A 12,853-nucleotide genomic window follows, 5' to 3' on the forward strand; every position below is an offset into this window, starting at 1 on the left:
CTGTTCCGGAAGGCCGGGCAGCCGCCGACCGAATCCGGAAATTCGGGATCTCCGCGATTTCCTCCCCGAAATCTGCGGAAATCCCGGCAAAATTGGCAATTAAAGGGAGGAGAATCCTCCTTGTTTTGGGGAGCTCATTCTCGGGATCTTGGGGGGAAAGAGAAGAAAAAAAGAAAACGCAACCGCCGAAAAAACTCCACCGTTTTCCGGCGACCGCCACCCAACCCGATCCAAACTTGACCAACTTTCATTTCCCACATGCATTCGACCTCCTGAGTCCATTTCCGGTGTTAGTTTTGCGATTTAAGGCTTCTAAATGGCCTAATCAATACTGTCCAGAACGGAAAACTCCACCGTTTTCCGGCGACCGCCACCCAACCCGATCCAAACTTGACCAAACTTCATATCCCACATGCATTCGACCTCCTGAGTCCATTTCCGATGTTAGTTTTGTGATTTGAAGCTTCCAGCTTGCCAAAATCGCCCTGTCCAGAGGACATATTCACGGTTTTCCCGGGCTTCCTCGACATTTCCACCACCTCACGACTATGGCAAGTCGTGCCATCATTTCCTAAGGGTTCCTCATGACCCTCACTCTCCCCCGTGACGAGGTGGTCACGTGCCGAGAGCCGCTCAACCGCGCACCACCGCCATTTCTCTCTTTTCTCCTTTTACAGATTTTTCCAGTTTTTACCGGTTTTCTTTGCATCTCTCAGGCAAATAGACATGTCTAATCTTCATGAAACCACTGCAGGCACGATCCTCAGTCAGTTAGGATTCCAATGCCGCCGACCTTGCCTCAAAATTCCATCGGGAGCCTCCGTGACGACGTCCGACCCGACTTGTGCCAGTCGGGCATGTTCCTCTGGTCGTCTTTTCTGATCCGAACTTTGAAGGGACGCACAGGTCAGCTCGGGTTGAATCTCGCTACGGGCCACCTATCACTGTGCTCCTCAGTCAGTTAGGAGTCCAATGCCGCCGACTTTGCCTCAAAATTCCATCGGGAGCCTCAGTGGCGACGTCCGACCTGACTTGTGCCAGTCGGGCCTGTCCACCCTTCCAGTCGGGTCTGTTGCTACCATTCGGGTCTGTGCAAGCCAAAACAGCCCAAACCCGACTCGGCAACGGTCCAGCCCGACTCTTGAAGGCCCTATCCCGCATCTCGGGACTAGCCCATTATTTCTCTGTTGCAGGTCCGGCCCAGTCCGCCAACTTCGGCCCATCCATCCTTCCGAAGCCCAATCTTCCATTCGGCCCAGTCCATTCCATCGGAGTTCGGCCCAATCCAGCTCAGACCGGCCCGATACTGTTCAGACCGGCCCGGTCAAACTCACCCAGCATATCTTTGACTTTTTTTTTTATTTTTTTGTATTTACAGAACCACCCCTCAACTTTCCGAACTAGGTAAATTCTCAACTTAGTGGCATTATTAGGGCTCATTTCCTGAATATTATTGTTTGCTTGATGGATATGATGTGCAGTGTATGTTCTTGAGTCGCGTGGGTGATCGGATTTTTTCCGAACTCGATTTTACGAACTTTCTGTTTCGTCACATTTCAGTCCATAGGACGTATTTTATTTTTTAAGATCTGCCCCGAATTTCAAAATCATTTTCAATCAAGCCCCGGTCACTTTATCATTTTTCAATCAGTCCTTGAATTTTCCAGAATTGTTCTAGCAATCCAAGAAACTTTCCGAGTTATTTCAGTTTAGTCCTCGGGCCTTTTTTTATCTTTCAGATCAGTCCTGATTTTCAATTTCATTTCAAATAAGTCCTAGGGCATTTTCAGTAGTTTTTTTTACAAATCAGTCCCCATCTTTTATGATTTGCAAATCAGTCCCACATCTTTCGGAATTTATAAATCAGTCCCCCATCTTTCGAAATTTACAAATCAGTCCCCATATTTTATGATTTACAAATCAGTCCCCCATCTTTTAGAATTTTCAAATCAGTCCCCAAACTCTTAGAATTTGCAAATCAGTCCCCAAACTTTCGGAATTTTCAAATCGGTCCCCCATCTTTTAAAATCGTTCAATTCAGTCCTCTGGACATTTTCCAAAGATATCCAATCGCTTTTCCTACTTGGATTCCCCACCGATAACGCACATGCCTCGTTTAAATAATTTTGTTTATGTAATTATGTGTGTGCAACATGATAATACGTGCTCTTTGCAACATATACTTTTCTGTTATTTGTTGTATTCATCGCGGTTCAAGCCTGAACTCATAGGAAACGATATCACGGGGTCCAACGCCCATGCACATTGAGAGCGCGCAACCCGAGTGCGGCATCGGGTCTTGCCTCGACTCAACGTCCCAATCTTAGTGATGTCTAAGTGGAAAAACAACTCGGATAGGATGAATGAGTCGTGGTCAGGACATGACCCGGGAGCTCGACCTGTCCCACGGCTGTCTCAAGAATCAAACGATTCTTCTGTTATCCGTCGGTCCGGTCGGACCCGACCACCGGCTCCATGAGCCCGCGTTGCATTATTTTCGATTTCGGTCTTTTCCAAACCATACGGTGAGCATGAGTGAAATAACGGCCGAACACGAACCAACCGGGATTCAGTCATTGTAATTTATATTTGAGAGAACAATGTAAGGGTTTTACGATGCATATTTAGTCATGTAATAATCCCGGTCGGAAAGTGGACGGTCGGAGTGTTCCTTCGAATTTACGGTGTCAAAACGCGTAAGATGAGCGGAACTTAATCATGTGGTAAATAAATAAAAGGGCAAGCCTAGCAAGTTAGAGTACCGAAAGGGCGTGTGGGATATAGGCCCACACGTAATAGAACCCCCGAATTCGGAATTTCCAGTTCCGTACAAGACCATTGCCTTAGCATATTAGGTGTACCCCGTACCCCTAGACCCGGGAAACTTGCCGGCCCTCGACTCTTGGGTCGTAAAATGGCAAGTAGCGACTCCTTCTCACGTGCGTCCGTCGCGCGTCCCCGGGAAGGTGGACACTCCCAAGCCGCGTTGCATTTAGGCGCGCGCATTGCGTGCCCCGACGAGACGAAATTCGGGTGCGCACAATGCAAACTCGACCTAAAATTAATTTTAAATCCCAAGGTGGTTGGGAATTACGATTCGCATCGAACGGTCCATCAATGATCGGCTTGACGGTCTGAAACCCGCATATTTAGAGCATTTGGTAAAAATATTAATTAATTTAACCAATAATTCCACTAACGGGGTAATTGGGATGTTCATGCGATTAATTAATTCACTTGGCCCCAATAATTTTGTACGAATTGGTAATAAACCGATAACACGCGTCGATAGGTTGCAAACATGCGTTAGTGCATTTTTCAAAACTTGCAAATTTTATCAAAACCGAGACACGTGGCTCGATGTGACATGGATGTCTAGGAAGGACTTGCGCGTCTTGACTCGAGGCCTTACCTGATTTCAGGAAACTCAGGTCGGGACGTGGAAGCTTTTCTTTGATCACTTCCGGATAGATTAACTGATCTTTTGGCTCTTTTAGGGTTCTTGGCAACCTTGGAAGGTCCAAGGGATCGGTTAGCGCCGGTCACAGGCCGAGGTGGCTCGTACCCCGTAATCTCTCTTTCCCGAAAATAATTTTTACCTCAAGGGCAAAATCGTTTATTTACAATTTAGCGACACCCCCTAGAGTTAGAATAAGAGAAACATTATGGTATCAGGGTAGGGATGAGCTACCTATCTAGGCGCAGGTTCATCTGCATAGCCCGCTCTATCCGACCGACCAGTTTTTGTTATTCTAGCATAGTCTCGGGTAGTTAGTTCGGGTGGATGGGCTCAAAATACAAATACCGAACTAATTGTGTACTTGGTTAAGACGAAAGCGGGCAATAGCGGGATGGGCACTAGGTTCTAGGATTTATGGGCGGAATCAATGTTCGGAAATAACTTGTAACAACCGTAGCATCGCAACATAGAACAGTTCTAAAAGCAATCCACAAACACAAGATTTGACGACAGACGCCACGTACGTCAAGTCCTCGAAAAATAATGCCAAGTGCGAAATACCTTCCCGAGGCGATCCTTGATCGATTCACATCTTGTACCCACTTTGTCTGTTTAGGGAAGGATTTGCATGTCAAGATACTCCGGTTAATAATCGGTTAATTCACGTAAATTCGACAATAACAAAACCCCATTGTTTGTTTATTTATGCTCGTTTTGTTACATTCTTGCACTTGTTTTGTTATGTGGATCGAGCCCGATCCCTTAGGATACAATCCATAGGGGGTCCAACGCCCCAACCGTAGATCACAGGGTCTAACCCCCTAACACTGAGCGCACATCTTAATTTTAATTCCAGTCTTTTCAAACCACACGGTGAACACGATTGGAATAATAACCGAACGCGATTCGATCGGGATTCAGTTTTTGTAATTTGTATTTTATTTATTTGAGAGGACAATGTAAGGATTTATGTTGTACATTTATTCATGTAAGAATCCCGGTCGGAGAGTGGACGGTCGGAGTTTTCCTTCGAATTTACGGTATCAAACGCGTAAGATGAGCGGAACTTAATTAAGCGGTAATTAAATTAAAATGGCAAGCCTAGACAAACTAGAGTATCGATAGAGCGTGCAAGATATAGGCTCACATGTAACAGAACCCTCGAATTCAGAATCTCGGATTTCGCAGACCATATGCCTTAGCAATTAGGTGTACCCCGTACCCCTAGATCCGGGTAACTTGCTGGCCCTCGACCTTCGGGTCATAAAATGGTAAGTGGCGACTCCTTTTCACGTGCGTCCGTCACGTGTCCCCGGGAAGGTGGACACTATCAAGCTGCGTTGTATAGGCGCGCGCACGCGTGACCCGACGAGATGAAATTCGGGTGCGTACAAATAGTATCGATTTAAAATTGATCACAAAAATAAAAATTTCAAATTATATCGTAGCAAGTCTCCTTATCACTCCTTATCCAAAAATAAGTCCTCTTATCTCTCTCTTATGAGTATTTTAGAGTTGTATTTTTTGCTCCGTGGATGAACCATAATTATTTTATTCTTTTTCGAAACCTATAAAAAAATTATATCTTTTTCGGTGTAAATCTTTTTATATTTTTTCACTTTACTCTTTGATTGACATATCTTTTTGCTGGTTAATAGATTATGATGTTGGCCATTTCAAAATTAGTCAAAGATCAATTATATATATATATATATATATAAGTACTACATAGACTGTATATGCCTCTTCTATTTTATACCAGCAATAATAAAATGTCCAAGTTATACATTGTTTACATTCAATTATTTTAGTGAGACATCAAATATTATTCAATTAAAACTTTATTAGTGACATTATGTCATTTTATTTTGATAATTCTTTCGATATCTTGCTTGTGCAATGCACATGCTTCTATACTAGTAATTATAAATGTATCATATATCTATTCGAACCCAGTTTTCAAAAATATTGCATTAGTCGATAATCTATATTAATGATGCATGTCTCTCATCTTTCGAGAGAACAAAGTATTTTATTGGTCTTGAATTCTGAATATTTTGAATACCCAGTAATTCTCATATCGCTATATACAAGCAAATTTTCTATTATTCCAATTTTATGTATTTTAACTTAATAAAATAATATTTCACGTACATTGCATGTGTAAATTTTCTAGTAATCTTAATGATTTATATTTGCATATATATGAAGAGAGGTAAATATCACGTGCAGACGATGGTGTAAAAAAAAAAGTATAGTAAGTCGAAGATGACATGTCAAAAGAATTTAGGTCTTATTTAACCATCAACTTGAAAAAATTTACATATATATTTTGAGGATTTTTTTCCATTTATTGAGAAGAATTTTAGTTATTCAATTTTTTTAAAAAATTTATATCATCATATATAATATGGAAAAGCACCCAGAATTTATGGAATATAACAGAATTTATGGAAAAGCATCCAGAAATTTTAATTCGAAATTTGCCTTATGCGGTGCAACTAAGTGTTGCTCTTCGGCATATATATATATATATGAATGTATATGTATAACGATGTTGATTATAATTGTGAATATATAAATATAAACTAATGTTATATATGTATTCTTTTAACTAGAAGGGAACTGATGGTAAAATTTGCTTGACATGCCACGTCAACGGGACGTTTGTCATCAAGAAAAATAATGGTAAAACTAATAGACGTTAGATTTGATACTACAGAAAGAGTTCATCATTTTATATGTAATTTTCAAAAATTCGAGCTAAAACTAAGGAAAAGTGAAATATTGAGGCTTTTTTAAGGTGACATACCCTTATAAATATATATAATATATATTTGATCGATGGCGATCAAAGCGTGGTGGTTGAGGAGCGTTTAAGATCAGCTTATGCATGGGCCGGGGAAAGAGAAGATCATGTCCAATTTTTATTTAATTTTACTTACATATTTTTTCTTATTCTATTCAATGGTTGATGAATCGTTCATTTATTTCGTGCAATTAGTACTTACGCTAGGCAAGCTCATAAGCATTTAATTTAGCGCGTGCCGACCCATCCACCCTTCCCCACTGCAACCAGATTCATCACCTTCGCCGCTATCTTGCATTGAAGGGATGCTCTTCTTGCCAAGCATGAATGGTACTCGTGACGTTGCTAAGATCGTTGTGGTTTGGAGTTGGATACAAATGTTATTGTCATATAGACGATTTATTTAAAGCTTTATTCCCAGCTGGACCTTGAATTATTGGCATATTAAACTCATGGTCGGCTCGATTGTAAATTTTGGACCCACAAACAAATTGATCTATATGCTAAGGTTGTGGTCCCTTGCAAAGAATTCAAGCTACAAATGGTCTGTATATACTCAAGTTCATTGGTGGAACATGCATGATCAGTAGAAGTCTATTCTTTGAAGTGAGCATAATATTATTTATTTATCAATTTAGATGATGCAATGAAAGTTATGGTATTTCATTGTTACTTATTGATCTGGAAAATAATTGGCGTGATTGAGTTCTTGGAGAAAATTTAGCTAGTATTTATAGGACTAATTTATTCCTTTTTTTTTAGAAAAAGTGATAGTTAAATTTGACCAGTATAAGTTGATTCAACTGACCGACGTCTCTTCCACTTAAGGTTTCAAATTCGAGTCTTGTAGATAGAGAAAAACAACAATTGGAATACTTTACTCCTTAATGGGCCAACTTGACTCGAACCTAAAATTATGAGTTTTCAAATATCAGATGGTACACACCAAAAAAAAAGTGATATTTAAATTAATATGAAAAACCAAAAGGAAAATAAATGAAGAATCAGAAGGCAAAAAAAATATAGAGGTAAGACGTGGCTGATTGCCAATTGAGATGGACCTTCTTTGATTTCTTGTATAGATAGATAGATAGACGAATAGATAGATAGATAGAGAGATAAGTTCTTTACAAATACTAAGAAGAATATCACTGTGCATGCTTTTCTATGTTAAGAGAAATGTGCTGCATGAACAATGACCCAATTATTTCTCAAAGAAACTTTGAACCCAAAACTCATTTCCATCAGAAAAACTATGATCAACATTTTTCTCTCGATAAGTAAAGAGGATTTGTACAAGTTGATGACAGCTGATAAGCTCCAGCGGCTAAATTGATGAGTCTCGATCAACTCCAATGACCTCCGCTCAGCTTCTTTTCGTGAATTCAGATTCATTATCCCAGCACGAAAGAGTGCAATCAATTATTCATTACCCCAATCGCAAGTTTTTTTTTAAATCAACTCTATATTGATAGGACAAGGGATCTATTCGGCCGGAGCTCATTATAGTTGCACGTAGATAATAGTCGATAATATTGAATCGTGCAAGAATTATTAAATATGTCTTGATAATCCATAATATACATAGGTTAGGGCTATCCATCCCTTCCATGACTAACACACTCCAGTTGTTATTCATCTTACAAAAATGCCCCATACCATATTAATTACTTTACCTATTATGGATAGAAACCTTAAATTACTCTTCTATCTTTATTTATTGATCTATGCTACAACATTTTTCCATTTGAGTATTTTTCTTCTCTTTATTCTAAATATTCACTATTCAAAATTATTTTTAACAAAACGTATGTTTTTCCACTGTAAAATAAATGAGAGCAAATATAATGTTAGTCAAGAAACCAAAATTTTATTTGTTTTGTAGTTCATTACTCATTTAAAAATATTGATGTCAAAAAAAAAAACAAGAACCCAAACTCCATATTCAAATAAAATTATTTTCACTAGAAGAATAAAAGCAATATCACCTAAATTAATAAAATAATATATTAAAACTTTTCAAAGTTTATATAAATTGTAAATTTTTTCATTGACGATTATGTTTTTTTTTTAAATGCATACAAGTAATGGGCTTGTGTTTTTCAAACAATAGATTTAGCAGCTGTACACATATAATTGTACTTTTCAATTTTTATTTATTTATTTAGATCATAAACTTTTAAGTTATGTTATATCAATTTTAACAATATTCATGAACTTCGTATTTCTAAGAATCAATGCACGTTAAATTAGATATATTGTAGGCAAAATCAATATTATATATACAACCCCTTTAGAAAGCAAGTAATGTAATGGATGGTAAAGATAGCATCGAATTAATTGTCTGCCGCCAAAAACCCACTTGAAAAATTATCTTCGTTGGAATAATTAGCTTGCGTCATGAACAGCATACATGTTATAAATATTTATTTTTTAATTCTACAATAATAAAGAAATTAATTTGTATATATATATATATATATGTTCGGTTGTGTTTTCATTTTTTCTACTTCAAGTTTTTTCACCAAGTAATAAATATACTAGAAAAAATATTTTTAGGACTTTACATATTAAAATAATTTTCTTCTCATCCATTGTACCAAGTTATGAAATTTCTTTTAATTTTCTTGTGTGGTAAGTAGATATGTAGAGTATAGAGAATATTTTCAAATGAGAAAGTTTAATACATTGACTAAGAAAAGAAGGAATGAGAAGTTAGATAGGGGTCTAAGAGCTTTATCCATATTAGTTAGAGCAATTAATGTGCTATTGAGGGCATTATGGTATCACGGACAACAAATGAAGTAGAATAGTTAAAATGAGGGCGGAAATAGGCCTAGCCTATACATAGTGTAAAGGAAAATTGGTACGTTGATTGTGCATTAAATGTAATGAATATACATGATGGAATTTATTTTCTATAAAATAATTCAATTGCTATAAATCATTTTCGAAATAATAATTCATGTTTTCTACATTAGCAATCAAACGTACCAATACAAATAAATTAATCAAATCTAATTTTACTACCTAGAAAATGATTCGTATAAAAAATTTTAAAATTCTTTTACACCGAATAAACATAAATTTTTGTAATAGAAGTTTATACTCTTAATTATATTAAAGAGATGTCGTGTGTATATTTTCTGCTCTTATTAATACTACATCAATTTAAATATATATATATATATATATATAGTTTTTCCATCTATAATGTAATGATGAAGAAATTTGTATGTATAATAATTTTCCAATAGCAAATTCACATATGAGAGGTTATTTAAAAATTGATTTTAATTTTCATTGTAATATTTTGTGGGTATCTTTAGTTTTCAGAAATTATATATCTATGAATATTATTGTATTGTAATCATTGATTGGAAGAGGTTCATTGCAAAAAGTTAAACTATATCTAGTTATCTATTTATTATGATATTTAGTTAAAAAAATGAAAATCAAAGCAGCTTATATGGTAACTGGTTTAGTTATGCTGGACAAATATGTTTGACTTTTATCAAATTCTACACTAGTACGATGATTTGTGTATTGCGGTAGTACGTTAGTTTTCCTAATCATAAACTAGACCCTTGAATTCTATCACATATGCTCCACATGCTTTTGTAACCGATAATGTCAATTAATTGTATACAATTATTAACTGTTTACATTAAATATACCTAAAAATAATATAAATTTATGCTTAATTGTGTTACTCTCTTATATTTATATTTATCAGTTGTTGCATATATTAGCAAATTAATGAATTTTAGTTAAAATTTTAACTGGCCTATAACCTGCCCTTTGCGAGGAATTCTTGATTAATTTTTCATATGAAATTTACTCGTTAATAACTCCTTAGAAGTTTATAAATCATCATCTATTTAGATTATTATATTTCGATTTTGATAAAATTTTTATTTTCACCAAAGAAAACTTTCGACATCAGATTTATTATTTATTTTGACAAATGTGTTTTTTTACGAATAAAACAGATTATATATAAATTAACCAAAACCGATAATTTAAGTTCCCAAAAAAAAAACCAATAAATCAAGTTAACTCAAACAAAACTCTCCATTTATGAAAAAAATAGTACGTATGCTAATATATTAATGTCTATGGTTCATAATAATTTTTTTTGGCAAAGATATACCTGATGATGAACATTGAATTTCTCCCACATTGGTGGTTCTTTTAGCAAGTTGAACATAAAATCCAAGTTTATAGCATCATGACTGAGTATCTAGAGGTAGACGGATTATCGATTTTATAATTCATATAATTAATTCAAAAATACTTATTTTAAATTTTAATCAAAATTTATGATTTTATTATAGAAAGCAAAGTCGAAAATCAATATATTTATCTATAGATAGATATAAGAGTAATATATATCTCATAAATTCATTTCATATGTTAATTACATATCAATAATTATATTATGTATTTTCTATGTGTATTTATAGTTAATTCGGAGTTGTATATTTTTAAATTTTTAAAATTTATACTTATTTTGAAGAATAATTAAATTAATTATAATATTAGAGAAAACGTGGAGTTTGGGATTTACAGTTTAAGCATCTGCGGTGGAAAATTTTTGGTGTTTCAGCCACTATAACATATGTATATAAATACATAGATATACAGGTAAATTAATTTAGAGATAGTTATTTTGAGCTTTAACTAAAAATCATTATTTTACTATATATCCAACAATAGATAAATATAATATAAATATATATATATATATCTCTAGATATTGAGTCATGATACTATAAACTTGCATTTTATGAATTATATATTTTATAATTCATATAATTAAGGGTAAATTATACAAAAAAAACCTAAATTTTTTAAAACGTCTCAGTTTTGTCCTAAATTTTGTTTTGTAACAAAACAAACCATAAATTTTCTAAATTATCTCAAAAATTACCTCCGTTATAAATTCCGTCAATTTTGCATACGTGGACTATTAACTTCAGATATAAATTAATAAACAAATAAGATAAGTTAAATAAAAAGATTCAAATTTTTAAAAAAGTCTCAATTTCATCATAAATTTGGTATGTAATGAAAAAACCATATGGTTTACCAGATGTTGTGTAAACTTTGTGGGTCCCGTGAAGTTCACGTAGACAAATAGACAGCAAACTTAACAGAATAGTAACAGGAGGTCAAATCTGAGACGATTCTCAAAACATGTGATTTTTTTATTACAAAATAAAATTTAGGACAAAATTGAGATTTTTTACAAAATTTAGGTTTTTTTGTGTAATTTACCCTATAATTAATTTTAAAAAATACTTAATTTTAATTTTAACCAAAATTTATGATTTTATTATAGAGGAAAATTTCGAAAATCAATATATTTATATATAGATAGATATGAGAGTAACATATATCATTCATAAATTCATTTCATGTCAAATATATATTAATAATTATATTATGTTCTCTATGTGTATCTATAGTTAATTCAACGACTCTTTATATGCCTACTGTTTTCGTAATTTTCACCAAAAAGATTATTATTATTATAGTTATAATTATCATTATTGTTGTTGTTGTTATTCTTACATTGTATAAAAGTTTGATACAATAAATTTCATACCCATGCTAGATAATATTAATTAAAGAGCTTAAAGCAAAGAATTCATGCAAAATATTTCATAAACATGATCTCAGTTATTAATTCAATTTATAAGAATATAAAATTCAAAAAAAATCCCAGCTAGTTTATTATTCATGAAAGACATACTAATAATCATAGAGTCCACAAAACTTTAACATTACGTATTCGCAATTATCTTTTTATCACTCATATTTCATATCTTAAATTTTGTAAATTTGAATAGATTTTAGATGAAATGACTGATCACTTTGATAAGAGATTTACCTAATTTATCTTTTATAAGGCTAATAATCATTATTAAATTAATTAAGTAAAGTTTAATAATTATTCATGAAATAGCAACTGCTTATAAAATAACAATAGGTGACTAGAATTCTTTTTTAATGTGTATTTCGGATACATTTTCTTTAATTCCAATTATAATTAATACTATTAAATTTCTATATAAAATACTCATTTAGTAAACATTAACGATGTTACCCCGATTTAAAAGGATGTGATACTACTTGATATATTTAATATGATTTTTTTTCCAGTTACAACAAAGACCTATAAGCATAGTATAATAAAATAAAAATCCTAAATATCTAATAAAGGGGCACGAGTAGTCCCAGCTATCAAACCTAAAATCTATCAATTATTTGACGAAAATGTGCACCACTACGTTATACCTTTTTTATTAATTTAATATAACTTAATTATCTGAATTGTAAAGAGAAATGTGGGAGAATAAGACAAAGTAAAAAAAATAATTCCAGAAAATTCACGCTGGAAGAACTTTACAACTTAATGGGCCGACCCGGCTCAATTGAATTAGTCGAAATCTAATTGGCCTTCCAGATATTGGAGTTCACACCGAAAAAAAAAGAATAATTCAATTATTAGTGGCATCAAGTGCAAAAGGAAAATTCCATCTTTTGCCAGCTTTATGTGATACGAATGCCTATTATAG

The sequence above is a fragment of the Punica granatum genome, chromosome 7, assembly GCF_007655135.1.
Source record: "Punica granatum isolate Tunisia-2019 chromosome 7, ASM765513v2, whole genome shotgun sequence".
NCBI lineage: Eukaryota > Viridiplantae > Streptophyta > Magnoliopsida > Myrtales > Lythraceae > Punica > Punica granatum.